We start from the raw sequence: 18,546 nt of genomic DNA, 5'->3' as shown, positions 1-18,546 counted from the left end.
AAGACAAGCCACAGAGGAAAAAAACACTTACAACCCATATAAGACAGAAGATTAATATACACAATATACAAAGAATGACTACTAGTCAATAAGAAAAGGATAAACAACCCATTATATTAAAATGGACAAAGGATATACAAGGATAATTTGCAGAAAAGAAAATTAAAGTGCCATTGAACATGAAAAATCTGTTAAACCTCATGAATACGCATGTAAAGGCAAATGCAAATCAAAACAAGATTTTTTTTAACCACAGATAAAATTTGATGATATCAAGTGTTGGCAAGTGTACAGAGAAACTGCTGTTGGGAGAGCACATTGACACCTCTGAGGGGACAACTTGGTAGTACTGAAATGGAAAATGGGCATAATTTCTACCTAGCAATTCTTTCTCTTTTTTTCTGTCCTAGAGATAAGCTTACACATGCGTGTTCACAAAGAGCTATGTACTGGGATTCTACTGCTGAACCACTCATAATAACAAAAATTAGAAAAAAGCCTAAATGACCATCAATAGGAGAATGGTTAAACAAATTACGATATACACATATTGTCACACATGCATATAATAAATGCTCTGTAACAGCTAAAAGGAATGTTGTAGAACACCTACGCATAGACGTGAAAAGCTCCCCAAGATATATTTTTAAAGGGAAGAATATTTACTATTATGTTCCTGAATTTTTTTAAGAAAGCACACATCCAAACTACACATTTCCATAGGAACATATGTGTATGTGTGAAATACTTAGTAGAAGATGTAGAAGCCCTACGACAATACTTACTAAATCTATGGGATTGGGGGTGGTCAAAGTGAATTTTAGCTAAATCTGTAATATGTGACTTTTCTTTAATGACATATATTCACAAACTATTTTTACAATTGAAAATAACTTTTAAAATATGTAATGATGAACACTGCCTGTTTTGAAGATGGATTTTACCCTAATATTCTCCACCTGGACAGCACTAAACAGTTTCAACTCTTCTGTGCCAGGGACGTTCCTTCCATCTCAGAGGAAGAAGAGGAAGCCCAAATATTTTCTTGAGACCTTTAGAGAAGTCTTTGCAGCATTATTTATCTGTTATTTTCCCTCCATAAAAGTAGAATTAATTAGGTGACTTTAACGTCCCAAATTTACCCAACGGTTGCATTGCCTGAACTGCCTTTTATGGTTTATGGCAAACTATGGTCTTGCAGTTGGCCTGGAGACACTGCATAGCAAGGTCATCTCCAAATCAAACTGCAGAAATGTTTTATGTACCTTCATGAAATATAGCTGATTTTTTCAAATAGTCATTCAAATTTTAAATGATAATTTTCAGTACATTTAAACTCTGAGGGGCCGGCCCCGTGGCTCACTCGGGAGAGTGCGGCACTGGGAGCGCCGCGGGTTTGGATCCTATATAGGGATGGCTGGTGTGCTCACTGGCTGAGCACAGTGTGGGTGACACCAAGCCAAGGGTTACGATCCTCTTACCGGTCACATTAAAAAAAAAAAAAAAAAAAAAAACTCTGAGGTTTTCTCCCTAGTGTATAAGTACAATGATATCTTCAAATTCATAGAACAGGGAATCGATTCAAATTCACGTGAATAGAGTTTCAAGATGTTGAGAATTCTCCTCAGTCAGTAGTAAATTCATTTACTCAATATATATTATATTTATCTCTGTCACTGAACATGCTATGTACCTCTAAAGTCTCTTCTGTTACATTAGATGAAATCAGTGAATGAAAATTAACAAATTTTTTTTTAAATAACAGCTTTATTGAGATATAACTCACACACCATACAATTAATCTATTCAATGACTTTTTACATATGTAAAAAATATATAATTCAAGATATATAATTCAAAGTATATAATTCACTGACTTTTTTATTCAGAGTTCTGCAATTATCACCATAATCAATTTCAGAACATTATTATCACCCAAAAATAAACCCCACACCCATTTAGCAGTCACTCCCCTTGCCCACCCCCAACCCTCCACCTCAACCCTACAAACTACTGATCTTCTTCATCTCCATAGATTTGTCCTATTCTGGACATTTTATATAAATGGTATCATGTACATATGGCCTTCTGAGTCTGGCTTCTTTTACTTAGCATAATGTTTTCAAGGTTCATCCATGGTGTAGAATATATCAGTACTTCATTTCTTTTTACTGTCAAACAACAGTCCATGGTATGGATATAACATACCTTATTTATTCATTCATCAGTTGATAGATATGTAGGTTCTTTTTACTTTGTAGATATTATGAATAATACTGCTGTGAACATTCCTGCATAAGTCAAGATGCTTTTTAAGAAAAAACGAACAATTCTATGTGGGTGTCTGCTGGATGATTCAGAAAGTGGGGCAATTAAAATACATGTTTTTCTTTACTCATCCCTAACAAATAATCCTTAATGAATTAAATGAGCCATTTTTTAAAAATAATAAAAAGGAAATAATTATTGATATACTAACCATAAGTAACTTCCAAATTAACTTTCTCTTACATGCTAAATTTTAAGAAATGAGTTTTTGTAACTGGAGAAATACTCTCAATCAGCAATTAAGCTTTTGATGAGAATTTCTGAACAGAAAGGAATGAAAGGGGTTTCTGGAAAGTAGGGGGGAGGGGAGGAGGACTAAAATCTTGCCAATCCCTGGGTAATTATGAATATTTGATGGCAAAGATACTTTTGCACTCTGACTTGGAGGGAATTTTTATAATTATTCAGAATACTAAAATAACTGAAGACAAAACTATTGAAAAGCATAAGATATTCTGTTTCTAAATCACTTCCACCCCATGGATGTAATGAAATGCTCTCCAAGAGTGCAAAAGTACCAAACAGGTGGGATGTATCCATCCAAAGGCTTTGCAAATGGGCCTTCTTTTCGACAGTCTTAATACAAATTGTTATTCCTTCAGGTCATTTACTGAGTGTGGTCCTCGGGACCACAGCACCATCCCTTCTCCTGACGAGCTCAAATTTTCTGTGGTCCAATTCCACAAATGTGAGAGCTTAAGAAAAAATCTTTATTTACTGCTCTTTTAGCAGTTTTGGTTGAGCTCCCACACAAAGTAATGGTGATTCATAAGAATAAACCTTTAATCTTGTATTCATTCATTTGCTCTGCTTATGTGGGAAAATTAATATAAAAGAAAGGCTCTACCCCTTATTATGATCTGATTAAAGGGCAGAGGAAAAAGAACTAGTAATGATTTTATGTTATAAGAAGAAGCTTGAAGTGAAATTGTTTATGACAGGACGTATAATTTCTGTAAACTTTTTGATTAGCTGTATAGAGTACCTACAGAATCAAAGGGAAGAAGCCACACTGTATTCCATTTATAGACAAGACAAGATGTAAAACCAAAACAAAGACAAAAAATTATGAACAGCTAGAGAAAATAGCCCACCATCAAGTTGCATTCCAAAGGTTTCTACATAGGTCAGTTGTTTGCAATTGCAAATTGATTCTCCTATAAAAACCATAATGTAAATAGTCCTTATAATTCTGACCAACCCAGAAAAGCCCATTTAATCCACAATGGAGCTGAAATAACATACACAAACATCTTAAAAGGATGGGGAAAATACTGTTGAAATACTAGTAATTAAACCAAACAGAAAATAATTTAAATTCAATTAAAAATAATTTTTGAAACTTTCATTTTGATCCCCCTACTCAAACTAGTACATGAAGAAAAACGTTAACTGAAGGAGAATGAAGCCTAGAGACCCTCTTCTGGGGACATTCTGAAGGGTCCTCTCGGCACACTGCGGAGCTGGGGCAGCTGGTGAGCAGGAGGTGGGCTCTCTGCCTCCCGTTTTCAGCTTTTCATCTCCTTCTACTTTTCCCTGCTTCTCTTCTATTCAAATCCTGACAACTTTCAATACTCAATTTAAATCTATTTCTACAAAAGCCAACCTAGTTTGAAAGGGTCTTGATCTAGACTAGAAGCCTATTGCTCTTATAAATTTATACTGCTCCTCTGGCAATTAACAGCACTGTTCCCGCTCTCAGTAATAATAGTTATGCTGGCTAACAAAGGAATCTGATGTGAGGGTGGAAGAAAGAATTGGAATGAAACTTGCAGGATAACTAGAGAAGAGCTCGAAGTGAAAGAAAAAGGAGGGAAAGTTCGAGAGGATGCGCATCATAAACGCGTAGGGGATGCAGGCAAGTGATGGGTAAATGGTGTGGGGCCAGAAAGGTCCTACTCCATTCATAAACAGCAGCATGAGCTTGGGGTCTACAAATTTGTTTCAGATGGGGAAAGAAAGGGGAACAGGGTAATATGAATGCTGCTGATGTTAGTATCTATACATGTTCATTACCTGTTTATTGAGCACCTGTTATATAGGGGGTACGATAGGATAGTAGAAGGCATATGAGGAATTTTTTCTGCTCAAGGAGTTTACCCCAATCTATGGGGGGAGAGACAATACACAAACTGTAGTAAATCCAGAATATTTTAAGGGCCACAAAGAGATGTGGTGCTGTAGGAGCACAGAGGGGAGTAGGAGACTGGAAGGGAGCCAAAAGAATATCCAGTCATTCAAAAAATATTTATGGAATGCCTAGTGTGTGCCAGGCAATGTTCTAGGTGCTGTGGATATACAATGAACAAAACAGACAAAAACGTCACCTCTCATGGCACTTATACTAAAAAATACCACCACCGCAATACTTAAAAATACGAGTAAAATACATGGCATGTAACATATGTAAGTACTATGGAGAAAAATTAAGCAGGAAAGGTGAAGACAAGTGCTACGTGTGTCTGTGTGTGCACATGCACACGTGTGTAATTTTAAACAGGGTGATGAGATAAAGCCTCACTGAGAAGATGATTTTTGAGTGAAGGCCTGAAGAAGGTGAGACTGCAAAGCACAGATATCCACCTACAGGAAGAGAGCTCCCGGCAGAGGGAACTGGGAAGCCCACGGCAATGTGCCTGGTACAGGAACAGCAAGGAGACAGCGTGGCTGAGCATACGTGACAGGGAGATAGCTGGAGAAAAGGTTGGAGGTTACAAATGGCCAAATCATGTAGCAACTCATGGGACACAGCATGCATTTAAGCTTTGATCCTACATGAACTGGGTTTTAGGAAAAAGAGTAACATGGTGTGGCTTACACCACTCCACCTGGCTGCTGTAATAATCAAGGTTAGAGATGATGTTGGTTTGGACCAACGTGATAGTGATGAAAGGTTGGTGAGAAGTAGTCAGATGCTGGATACACAGCCATGCGTCGCTTAATGGTGCAGATACGTTTTGCGTGAATATCATAGTGTCCTTACACAAACCTAGATGGTGTTGCCTACTAACACACCTGGGCTATATGATATAGCCATTATAATCTTAGGGGACCACAGCTGTATATGAGGTCCATCATTGACTGAAACATCACTCTGTAGTGCATTAAACAGGAACTGATAGGATTTTCTAATGAATTAGATGTAAGCTACAAGAGGAAGAGAGGGCTGTGTCAGTTTGCTTGGGCTGCCATATCAAATATTACAGACTGCATGGCTTAAAAAACAGAAATTAATTTTTTCACAGTTCTGAAGGCTGGAAGTCCAAGATCAAGGTGTTGGCAGAGTTTCTTCTTCTCAGGCTTCTCTCCTTGGCTTGTAGATTGCCATCCTACCCTATGTCTTCACAGGGTCTTTTTCTCTGGGTGTGTCTGTATTCTCTTATAATAATGACACATATTGGATGATGGCCCACTCCAGTCACCTCACTTAACCTTAATTACCTCTTCAAAGGCCCTATCTACAAATACAATCACATTCTGAAGCACTGGGGTTAGGACTTCAACATATGAATTTTGAGGAGCTGCAATTCAGTCCACAGCAGGTGTCAAGGATGACTCCAAGGGTTTTGGCCTGAGCACCTGGAAAGCTGAAGAGCCATCTGAGCTCACCGCTGAATGACGAGTAGGCTTCTGATGCATGGAGAACATCAGAAGTAGAAATCATTATAATAAAATGATCAACTCACATGTATTGCTTATTGTGTGTAAGGCACCACATTAAGCACTTTATGCACTTCACTTCACTCAATCCTTATAACATCACTATAATAACATCAGTGTTAGCATCTCCATCTACAGATCAGGAAGCCGAGGCTTAACAAGGTTATACAACGTGCCCGAGGTGACACAGCTAGTGAATGGAATGACAGGGATTTAGATCCACAAACTCTATTAGCAGCAGTCACAGCTTTAACCACAGTCTTGCCAGGGAAAACCACGATTTGAAGGCATGAAACCACATGTAATCAAAACTGACCTTTGGTACAATACCCAGGAGATCATCAAGCTCACCTCCATCCTTTTACAGAAATAGCCATGGATCCAAAAGGTGATTCAGTTATTTGTCCAATGCAAGCTACCTAGAATAGATCTTAATCAGAAAATTCTTTTATTTTATAATACTAAAAAAAAAAAAGCAACCTAAATGTAGTTGGATAGAAAATTATGGAATAACCTTACAATAAAACACCATACAACCACTAAAACAATGCAGAACTACACTGATTACACAGACAGGTATGTGTTATAGTAAGTTTTTTTTTTTTTTTTTTTTTACAAGAAGGTGGTAATAAAAAAGGGCTTCTGTCGTGAGTGGCACACGTAGGGCAACCCAATTGCTCTGCGTGCGGAATCGACATCGACAAGAAGGTGGTAATAAAATAACATTTTAGAACAATCTTTTAAAAAATATTATATATATTATATGTATATGCAAAAGCCTAGATAAAAATACACTAAAAATGACAGTAAGAATGTGAGTAATTTCCACTTTCTTTTTTAAACCTTTCTGCATTTTCTGATTTTCACAGTAAATAAGCATTGTTAGTAAAATCTGAAAAATAATAATGCTATTGCCAATTAAGAAAGTTTTTAAAAGTTATTTCCACTACAATTTGCTGCTCAAACAACTCTCAAGCTTGGGGGCTCTCAGGCTGACATTCAAGCATTCTCGGAGTTACTTCTCATGGGTGGCTTTGATTGCACCCAAAGCAGTCCTCAGGATGCGATTTGTCAGTGAATGTGTTTTAGAACTGGTACAGACAACAACTATTCTCACAGTTAATAACTCATTGAGATACAGAGAATCAACTTTTCACAAATGAGCATCTCACCTCAAGAAGCACAAGCATATTATTCAGCTGGGGTTTTTAATAATATCATATCTGTCAAGATTGTCATTTATATCAAAGTGTCAGCATTATAAAAGAAAGCACTGATGATAATGTCTGAAAGAAGGAGGTAGATGAAGACATAAAAGAGAGAGCAGGGGAAAATGCTCAAGGGCAAGCCAACCAAAAAGTAGTTGTAGCATCATAGTTCATCCTTCTTAATTCAGTCTGGCTGCCCAGCAAATGTTATTGAGCCCATTACTCTATGCATGGTGCCAGCCTGTGCCCTGCAAGGATAAAGATCAGTTAGGCATGGCCCCTTAGGACCACTACCATTTTTAAATATGTGATCGATAACACTATAACAAACACCTTTCCCTTTATTAAGAGGAGGTGCCCAAATGAAGTGGAAGTCGTCTGCTAACTTACTTCCCTTTTACAGGTTTTGTTTCCAGTTGTTTCTCTTACTGGTTGCTTTAAGGAGGTAGAGGGAAGGGATGAGATGAAACAAGGAATACGAAGGCATAGTAGCAGAACAGTGGTGAGAACAGGAGAGAAAACAATAAGAGTACCAAGAACAAACACTGAATCTGACAAAGACAGAACAACCCAGAAGAATGGAAAAGTGGCATGTGTAACACAGTCACGTCTAGAGTCACTTCCTGCCAAGACAAGGAGGAAGGCAACGGGGTGACACTATAAAGGAGCATCCTGCGTCTCCAGCTCTGTGTTTCAGCTCTGAAAATGACATCGGGGAGCCCCTGGGGGGAAGGATGCACTCTTCCTCCTTCAGGGCTTGTTTTCTGGCCTGCCAGCAGGGAAGTGTAAAGGAAGGTGGACCCAGAACCTTTCACCTGGCGACCCTCTCCTTCCTCTGCTCCCCTGGCTGCAGGAAAGCCATTTACACAGTCGGACATGGTAGAAGCTCAGTCTCTCTAAAGAAATAAAAGAGAACTGTTTTATTCCCTAAATAATTACAGAATCTGCTGGTGTATATTTGGACAAAAGAGAACAAGGTACTCTCCTCGACAGCTTCTCACTCAAGAATTCCAATATAAGACTTAACTGGTTCATCAGAAAAGGAGGCCTCGGTCTGGGAGCCCATAGTTATTAACTCGTTCAGACTCAGAGAAGCAACTTTAGACCCAATCATTTATTTCACCCTAGGAATTCATGTACTCCACTATTTGCCCTCACCTTTGCTTCAAGAATTAGCAGATTCCATTTAACAGTCTTTTTATTGACTATATACTTTGCTCAACACTGGGGCTAAAAAGGTAAGAATGGTCCTTGCTCTTAAGGCATTTACAATCACTGGGGTAATATAAACAAGCAATTTCAGTATAGCACTGCAAATCTCTGTTCTTAAACTGTTTTTATTGTGACCCTGAATAAAGCTTACACATCAGCCCTATACACACTTATACATATAAACACGCGAAATAGCATTTTCTCTTCTAGCCCATTCTATTCAGTTTTATTTAATTTTTTTAAAAAGGGGGTGACAATTACAGCCTGAGAAATAGATGGGGTGCTGTGGGAGAAGACAGGAGGGGCCCTCAGCCCAGCCAGGATTCAGAGAAGGCCTTATGGAGATGAAGTCTGTGCTGAGGAAAAGCTCAGTGAGCTAAGCAGACAAAGGAGGAAAGATATTCCAGGCAGAGCAAACATCACGAAGCTTGGAGGCCAAAAGCATGCAGTGTGCTCACTGCACCTACAGGTGTGGATATTTCCAGAGCACTTACTGTGATGCAGGAGGGGCAACAAATGGGGTGTTGAGTAGACAGGAGCCAGTGCTGTGCATGTCACAAAGAGGCGCGGGGGCTGGAGGAAGGCATGTGCCTGCAGGCTTTTTAACAGGGAATCATCTGATTTGCCTTTTCCAGAAGTCACTCTAGCTCTGTGGGGACTAACTTTAAGGAAGGCAAAATATGGATGAAAAAAGAATAGTTAAGAAGCTAATGCAACAGTGGAAGTGAAAGGTGATGGGAAGGAGATGTGAGACATCCCAGTGATTAATTACATCAGCAGGCAACAGAGATAAAATTTGAGAGCCGTGAGCACATGGGAGGAGTTGAAACTGTGAGTATGGAGGGCAAAGTGGTGGGAAGAACAGGAGGACAAGGACTGAACCCAAGGGAGCCCCCTCCTCTCAGCAGTGGGAAAAGGCTGAGAAGGTAAGGAGACAGAAAGCTGCAGGAGGTTAGCAGCAAACCTACAGAGAACAGACATGGAGGCCAAGTGCTCAGAGGACTTGGAAGTCTGAGACTACCACCTTAAGGGCAGCAGCAGGTCTAGTAGCAGTGACTGACGTAGCAGCACTGTCGCAGCAGAAGCAGAAGCAGCACCTGTTCCTCCTGGTACGCTTTATTGTATATTTAATACATACATTACATATTTTATCACATTCGATCTTTATAATAAAAGGAACTATTTTTATCCCACTTTATAATGTGAGATTAAAGATGTTAAGTTACTTACCTGATGTCACTCAATTAGTTTATAGCAGAGCCAAGATTCAAGCCCCCTCTAGCTCACACCAAGGCCTATTTTAAAAGAATGCAATTTTACAACATGGAATTTAGTTGTTGCCTTTGCAAAAGCAAAAGCAAGACTGCATAGTTGTGGGGACGTAGGAAGAAGAGTCAGGAAACAGAGAGCTGACTTCTCTTTCAATAAAAATGACAAGAGGGAACTAAACAGAGGAAGAGAGGGCTGGTTTAAGATGTGGGAGGGGAAAAATGCTCAGAGGCTGCAAGGAAAGTCATTCTAGAGAAAGCTTTCTGAAGACAAGGGGCCAGAGGGACAATGGGGACCAGCAGGGGGCAGAACTAGACCCACTGGGAGGGACATCTCCGCCCCTGAGGCTGGAGGACAGGAGGGCAGGAGGGTACTGCCTAGGTACTTCACAGAAGATGGCAATCCAGACATCCCGTGTCTTCCTGTCATTTAATAAGTCCTTTTCTTATCTTCTACGGTATCCTCCAAACCATGTTCATTTGGAGTTTTGAATGCCATTGTCTCAAATATGGAATTTTTGGTTTAGATAGTACGAATCTTTTTCTGTAGACCTGAAATCCTCAGATACCACCCACCACCCATGTGCTCAGGTTCTCCCTCTGCTCCCCCACTGTCCTGCAGAATGGGAAGAGTCTCTCAGTTTCTTCTTCTATACTGTCCTGGAAGCAAATATTTTCTGAGGTTTTCAAAATATGTTAGTTTGCAGGAAAACAGATGGAGTGAAAATAACAAAAGGCATCACCCCAAAGAAAGCTGTGCCAATATTCTGTGCAACGTAAATAGAACGAGACCCTGGGCTGTTGTACATTCAGAGGCTCTACAACTCTATTGTCATTTTTGTTCCACTGAGGCCTAATCCATCTTTGTCCATTTTATTCTAGAAGTAGCTACTTTTTGACTGCTTCACTTAATTTTAATACACTGCATGCACTTACCTGATAGTTTTCTCATCTATTTATGCCTTTGTGGTCTGTCTTGTTTACTGGTGTTTGCCCAGCACAATGGACACTCATTAATAACTGTGGAATGAAAGATACTCTCTTTGGACCTGGCCAATGAAGACCACCTCTTTCAAGGCAGTACAATGTAATCATGGAATTGGCAAAGCCAAGTGCCGAAAGCAGAGCTCAAACTCATGACTTTGGTCTTATTACTTCCATGTCCCAATAAACTCAACCAACAGACTTTTCCAAAATAAACCTTTAAAGAAAAAAATCCGGGCCGGCCTGTGGCTCACTCGGGAGAGTGCGGTGCTGATAACACCAAGGCCCCGGGTTCGGATCCCATATAGGGATGGCCAGTTAGCTCACTGGGTGAGCATGGTGCTGACAACACCAAGTCAAGGGTTAAGATCCCCTTACTGGTCATCTTTAAAAAAAAAAAGAAAAGAAAAGAAAAAAATCCGTAGGCTAAAGAGTTATATTTGTTTTTAAACAGACAGACCTAGAAACTATAGAAGACTAAACACTAGGAGTTTAGATCTATCCAAATCCCAACAGCTGTTAGACTTGCCTCTACACACAACATGACAAGGAAGGGTGTGATTACCCATTCACCCTTAGCCATCTATAGTGAGAATTATACCTTCAACATCTGCCCAGCATGGATGGGCCTTAGTTGATTTTCAGGAAGCCAAAACGTAAAGCATAGATTTGCAGTATTCCTAGGAATGTCTGCATTTTGACAGAGACAAGGTCAGATAATTCAAGGAAACCAATATAGCTAGCTGTTAAGTTTTTTAAATTGAATACTAGTCAGAAACAAAGCTAATATCCTCCAACAACACTAGTATAAATTTGCCTCATATTTCTCAGTCTTTTGCTCTAATGTTTAGTGACATTGTTAGCTGTCTCTCTTTGTTTCAGAAACAAATATGGAAGCAGTAAACTGAACAGAAATCCTTGATTTAAAGAACTCATGCCTGGGTGGGGCACAAACAAAAGGAGAAAAGGTACAGGGAGAAGAAAGCTGAAAGACATCTGTGTTGTAGGCGTTTCCGAGGAGGCATCCAGCTATGACACATCCTGGTGTCCATCCATCACAGGGCTTCTACGGGCCACCTCTGCACTCTATATGCAACAAAAAATGGAGTACTACTTCCTGGTTTCATACAGAAATGTATTCACATAAGGGTCAATTGAAATCTGTTAGAAAAAAAAAGTTGTTAATGCACAATCTTCCACAAGCGGATTGCTTTCTCTTAGCAGAGAGGATGAGGATGGGAGGATGGCTGAGGCTTCTTGTATTTCTTTCCAAATGCATTTTTTGTTTTCTATAATACCTCTTCTTCCCTCCGGTAGCAACGATTATTGAAATGATCACAGGAGAATTAACTGTAATTCTAAGTTTTAATTATTATTTTGTAGTCCTTAAAAATGCATTAAAGGGTATTTTATACAGTGCAGAAACAGTTCATCTTAACGTAATTATCCAATAGCTTTATAAAATTATCAAAAAAAAAATGTTTTTAACAGATCCAAACATGATTAATTGCTTGTCCAGTACAAACAAGGCAATGTTTTTAGCAGGAGATTTATAATTCACTCCAGTTGAGTAATTAGTAAAAACACATTTAACGACGAATTAACACAAGTGCATTATATAGGCAGTTATGCTTGAAAGCAGTACTAAACATTACGTATGACAAGTACATTTTACTACAGAACATCAAATTACACATCAATTGCCACCTTTCAAGCCAACTTTTCATAAAGTAATTTCTATTGCATTATAAAAAATACAATTTAAAACTGTAACCTGCTATCCAAAATTAGTGCAAGTACATGTCTGTGACATGGACCTTTTGTTTTGTTTTATCTGTACTGTCAGTGTTAATAAAAAGGAAGCATCTTTAAAAATCAGCAACAGTGAGGGGGAAATTGAACCACAAGCGAGGAAAACACACGCCACTAATTTTTAGTCGAGTGTAGTCATTAAAACACGTAATCAAGTCAGGGATTTGTTACAGGCTTTGGTTGATTTTCCAGATTTTCCACAGCAAGGGGGTGTTTGATCTGAATAGGCCAACCATCCACCAACCATCCACAGAAGGCCACAACCAGCAAATCTTGCATAGCCAGCACAGTCTGGAAGAGCAGGTGGATATTTTAGGAAAGAAGCTCCCTGTTCTTTGATTTATGCCATCAGCACAGCAAATAACTAAATTTAAAGAGCATAACTGATTCCTGCCCTTCTCCTGGAATCAAGTGAGATCAGTCTTTCTAAAAAATAAACTCCCAGATTCTCAACCTATCCTCAGGTCTCAGTTCACTGACTTTATTTTCAATATAAAAAATTTACCTAGTGACTGAGCGCTTGAGAATTATCCAGTCCAAACTGCCAATACTGCTGAGGCTGAAAGGCTCTGGACTATAAAGATAAGATTTAGGGGTTAATACCTATACCTGGACAACATCAGAAAACCTGTGCCATAATTTAAAAAAAAAAAAGGATGGCTTCTAACACCCATTTTTTCCCTGATCTTTGATATGCCAAGGGCAGTCAATTACAGCCTTGCTTTTTGAAAAATTATGGCTTAGCCTGCTAGAAAAAAATATATGTTTACAAGGTCATATACTAATTTTTATAGTTAATATCTACATCCTTAAAAAAAAAAAAAAAAAAAGAAAGATCTGTGTCCCACCCAAAATATCTCCCCAGGGACACAGCTTTTTGTTCTTTCAGGAATTAAATAACACTTAGATTTCCCCAAAATTCGTGTAAGAAAAATAAACATTTAATATATCATGCTTGGTTGTTTGCTTTTCTTTCTTTCTTTCCTTCTTCTTCTTTTTTTTTTTTTTTTTTTTTTTAAACAAGCTGGCAAAAACACAGAACAGAGAAACCACAGAGTTTATCAAACAGATACACATGGCACTCTGGGTGGCCTGAAAGCCACTGAACCCCACCTCACTCTTGCTAACAGCATTTACTGGGAAGCCAGGCTTCAATAAAGAGCCAATGGTACCTGCTAATGTGGACAACACTGTCCTTCTGAGCAAAGCACATGCAAACAGTCCCATCACCAGGCTCCATCACAAAATTTCTCCTAAACAGGCAGAATGAGGCAGTGCTTTCGCTCAGGAAAAAACAACCAAGCTCCAGAATTTAAAGAAAATAAAAATAAAGAGAGAGAGAGAGAGAGAGATCCATTAGGCACCTAAATTGTTTCTAAAAGTTTAAGAAATATTTATCTTGCTGCCACAATGATAAGTGTCAGAGATGTGGCATTTTGTTTCCTGAGGTTTCTTACGTCATTTTGAGGCTTTGCTTTTGTACTGTGGGACAAGACTACAATCTTTGGCCTTGTTCTGAAGTCAAGAGAATGGGTTGGCTTGGATGTTCTGCATAGAAAGGAGCCTAGGAACATGCAAAGATTAGAACGATTATCAACCAGAAAAGTCATGTTGACGTTAATTAACGTTTCAAAGAGGAAAGATAACTTTGAGCTTTAAGTGAAATGCAAGTTGCAGCCACATAAACCACTGGCAATATTTCACGACCTGGACTTTCTCATACACTCCAGATTTCAAACATTCTATTCTTCTGATCATATGTAACATTAAATGCCTCAGAAATTCCAATAATTTTACATCTGATATATGAAACTGCCTGCCTCACACAAATTGCACAAAAATTCTTTGTTAGACTACGTTATCCTGATTTGGGATTCAGAAAAAAATTTTTTTACTATTTTTTTTGTAACTTTTGGGAACTTAAAGAGGTAGATTTCTACAACACACCTTATATCTGAAAAATCATTATGAATTAAAGATTTGAAGGTAGAAAATGAAAATAAGTGTGAGTATTTATATAAATCCTAATATTTATACAACCTGGGGTCAAGGAAGGACTTTCTTGACACTAAACTAAAGGCAGAAAGATTGAGCGAAATATCTCATTACACTAAAAAAAAAAATCTTTCTGATCAACAAAACAATATAAACAAAAGCACAAATAACAAACTACAATGTTGCAACAAATAGAAAAGACAAAAGGTTAAGCAACCAAATATTTATAGAGCCCTTAGAAATAAAAAAGACAGAGATAAACAGAGCAGGAGAAACATAGGCAAAAAACATGAATATGCAATTTGTGGAAATATATAATCAGTCAATAAACATGAAAAAACTTCAACCTCACCAGTACTCACAGAAATGCAAATTAAAACAAAGAAAAGATATGTATTTTCTGCCTATCAGATTGGTGTTAATTCATAGCAGTAATACTCAACGAGGCTGAAGCAGCACCCTAAGAGCTAATGGACATGTAAATTAATAAGTGAGCCTATCTGGTAACAATTTCACTACTTTATTAAAAGATTTCAAAATCTCTGTTTCCTTTGCCTCCAGCAATTCCACTTCAGGGTTTATCCAAAAGAAATAATAGGGAAGGTTTATAAAGATGCATGAATAATAATTTTAAGTGCACTGCACATAATATTTCTTTTTAAAGTGGGCTGAGTGTCTGCCTCACCACCCACACCCCACAATCACTAGCTCCTGTTGATTCCAGTGTCTGAAGAGTTCTTCAATGTCTACTTCTTTCAACTGCACTGTCATTACCCAGTTCAGGCCACCATCACCTCTCACTTGAATTATTGCAACAGCTTCCTAAACACCATCCCCTCCCTTTCCAGTTCAGTCTCCACCTGGCAGTCAGGGTGAGATTTTAAAAACACAAATCAACACCCCTGATAAAAGCCTTCAATGGCCTCCCACAGCCTTAAGTTCAAACTCCTTAACAACTGTGGAGAGCTGTGGATATCCCCACCCCTTATTATCTAGCCAGCCTCCTCTCATCACCCCCACAGACACACTCTTCATGTTCCTCCAATGGGCCATGCTGGCCTCTGGGCATGCTGCTGTGCCCTCTCCTAGAGCATGGTTCTTCACACTATTCCACCTTTCCCCAACCTGTTCTCCTGGGACATATTCTTCAGAGCCCAGATCAGCAGCCATTTCCCTCAGGGCCAACCTCTCCTGCCTCTCCAACATTTGAGCAAGACGTAGCCCCTAGACACCCACTGTCCACAGCACCCTGCACTTACCCAAAATCACAGGACGGCCACACTGCATTGGAATTATGGGTTTCACTGTGGGTCATTAGTTCACAGGCATCTCAGGTCACCTTCATCAGCACTCGACTTTCCAGAGGGCACAAGAGTCTTTGCAAGCCCACTGCTAGCTCCCTGCCTTGTTCACTTGTTCATACACCAAGTCCTTCTAGATCTGCAGCACCAACAACGTGTCTTTTACACATGTTCAACTATTCTGTAAGACATACACTTGGGGGCAGTTGCCTGACAGGGCAAGACACCAGGCAGATGTGCTGAAGTTGTACATTTTATAAACAATTTTTGTAGTTCTTGGGCCCCTGTTGGTTCACCTAATCCGATGTGATTTTCACTTGTTTTAGAAACAGAGATCCTACTAAGTTCTCTTTATTTTTTTTTAATCTAGGACAAATTATTAACCCTATGACAATAGAGCACATTATAGGACAGCTTTCACAAACTAAGAAGAGAATTTTAAAAGTAGCTTCTTCATTCCAGCACCTTTAGTAATAATCAAAGATCAAAAGCAACCTAAATATTCCTCAAGAGGAAACTGGTTAAATAAATTATGCATCCCTACATTGGAGTACTGTGCAGCCATAAGAAAAGAATGAGAAACGCTTTACGTACTGATTTGGAAAACATTAGGAAATAATGTAAAGTCAAAAAGCAAAGTGCTGGACTATAATATGCTGATATTTGTATATAACAGCAGGCACATTCATATGAGTGCTAGTTTATGCACCAAATATCTCTGGAAAAACATATGTCTGGGGAGAGAAACTGGGTGGCTGGAGCTGGAACAGGGAGAAAGACTTTTCCCTGTACAACCCTTCACCCTAGAGCCTTCCTGGTATACCACATATTTCAATGACAGCCTATTTTGGATTTTTATTTAAATAACTAGGTACAAATGTTGGAAAAAACTCTTTAGATGAAAAGCACAAAGGCTAATCTTCTCTCGCCTCCCCCAAACAAAACCAAATACCTTACAGTTTCCAGTGCTTTGGAACAAGCCATCAAGAGGCAGCAGCAGCGCCCTCTGCCCTGCCCGGTGATTTAGAGTATCTCGGTGCTGGGCTGCTGCCTTCTCTCGTGGGTCAGCTTTGCTCCTCTTTCTCAGTCCTTCACCCAAATGTCCTGAGCAGCAGCCACCGTAAAACACTCCCACTGTCTAACAAGACTTAGGTACACTCCGTTTTCTTAGAGATAGTGGGGAACTAGGAGTTTCTTCTCAGAAAGTGGTGCTGGAATCAGCCGTTAAAGAAAAGCAAAACTAGAAATTTGTACAGCCAAACGGCACTAACCACAAATTCTGCTTCCGTGTGGCCCATATTACTATAAAAAATAAATGGATGGACTAAAGAAAACAAGAAGATGAAAAAAGGAAGAGAGAAAACTTTTACCCTAATGGGCTTCTCTTCTTCCCCTGACTTGGCACAGCCACCACAGCAGGACAGGGACAGGCAGGATGGGGCTGTTTTCCTCCTGATTAGTACAGGGTTACAGATGCCACCCACAACTAACAAGCTGTAATTCAAGCCTTAGATCTGTTTTTTTATGTCTTAAAGATATGTGCAAGGAAGTAACATGCTCTGGATCTCCTCTATTTTCTAGCACTGATCAGGTATCATGCATCATGCTCTACCATAAAAACCAGCACATGCTGTGGTGAAGGCCCTTTCCCAAAGGAGGAATGCGATGGGGAGAGAAAATTCAGTAGAAATTCCAAACAAAATAATGGTAACTGTGAAACATCTTACTTCTTGTCTTAATACCAAAATGAAAATAAATACCTCCAAAACTGCTAAATTTAATTACCAAGTTTTTAAAAAGACACCCTTAATTTAATATCACCCAAAACATGTGAGAGAAATAAAAGCATGCCAAAAATTTTTAAACAAGAAGAAAAAATTCAGTCCAGTTGTCTTATGAAACAACCAGTTGAAATAATATTCATGTCATTACCAAAAAAGGATGTTACTAAGATAAAGATAGATATTGAAAGCTTAGTTCGTAGACATCACATACACTTATAGCTGACACTACATAAATCACGTAGTAGAACGATTTTCAAATCCAGGTCTAACAAAATACATATAAATTCAGATTCAACTAAAAATAATTGAGAGCTATCTTAGTTCCAGTGGTGATAACAAATTACCATAGACTGGGTGACTTAAACAACAGAAATTTATTTCTCACAGTCTGCAGGCTTGGAGGTCCGAGACCAGGGCGCTGGCATGGCTGGGTTCTGGTGAGGGCTCTCTTCCAGGTTGCAAACAGCTGCCTTCTCCTTGTGGCCCTTCTTGTGTCCGTGCATAGTGGAAAGAGGGTGAGCTAGATCTCTTGCCTCTTCCTATAAGGGCACTAAACCCATTCATGAGGGCTCTACCCTCATGATCTAATTAACTCAAATCATTACACTGGGGATCATATTTCAACATATGAATTTGAGGAAAACATAAACATTCCATCTATAACATGAGCTTATTTTATGTCAGAACTTACTCTATATCTTATATAAGACAAATTCATATGCAATGTCTCATTGAATTCTTAAAATAACCTTGCCAGGCAGGTGTTGCTCTCATTACAAGGGATAAAAGTGAAAAAAGAGCTGGAGATTTGCCTTAGGGTCACTCAGGTAATAGCGGCAGCCACAGAACTGGAATCTGGACCCTCAGACTCCAAGACCAATGCCTTTTTGCTATAAATAGTATTTGTGAGGTTTTCATTTCTATTCCTTAATGTCAACAGATGTCAATTAAACTGCATTTAGACAGAACACTGACAATGCAACCAAGTTGTTCT

At 39.0% G+C, this 18,546-nt stretch overlaps 1 protein-coding gene and 1 non-coding gene across 4 annotated transcripts in view; one reads left to right on the top strand and one right to left on the bottom strand.

Moving 5' to 3' along the window:
• Nucleotides 1–18,546, bottom strand: part of PLCL2 (phospholipase C like 2) — a 194,057-nt gene that overhangs the window by 123,770 nt on the left and 51,741 nt on the right. The window lies entirely within an intron of this gene.
• LOC134391433 (U11 spliceosomal RNA) lies at nt 6,620–6,759 on the top strand. The gene has a single exon (XR_010024972.1). It is a non-coding gene; the product is annotated as a U11 spliceosomal RNA (small nuclear RNA).

Source organism: Cynocephalus volans, chromosome 11 (genome assembly GCF_027409185.1).
Source record: "Cynocephalus volans isolate mCynVol1 chromosome 11, mCynVol1.pri, whole genome shotgun sequence".
In the NCBI taxonomy this organism is placed as follows: Eukaryota; Metazoa; Chordata; class Mammalia; order Dermoptera; family Cynocephalidae; genus Cynocephalus; species Cynocephalus volans.
Note: the sequence above shows the minus strand (reverse complement) of the source record. Positions and strands in the feature narration are given on the sequence as shown.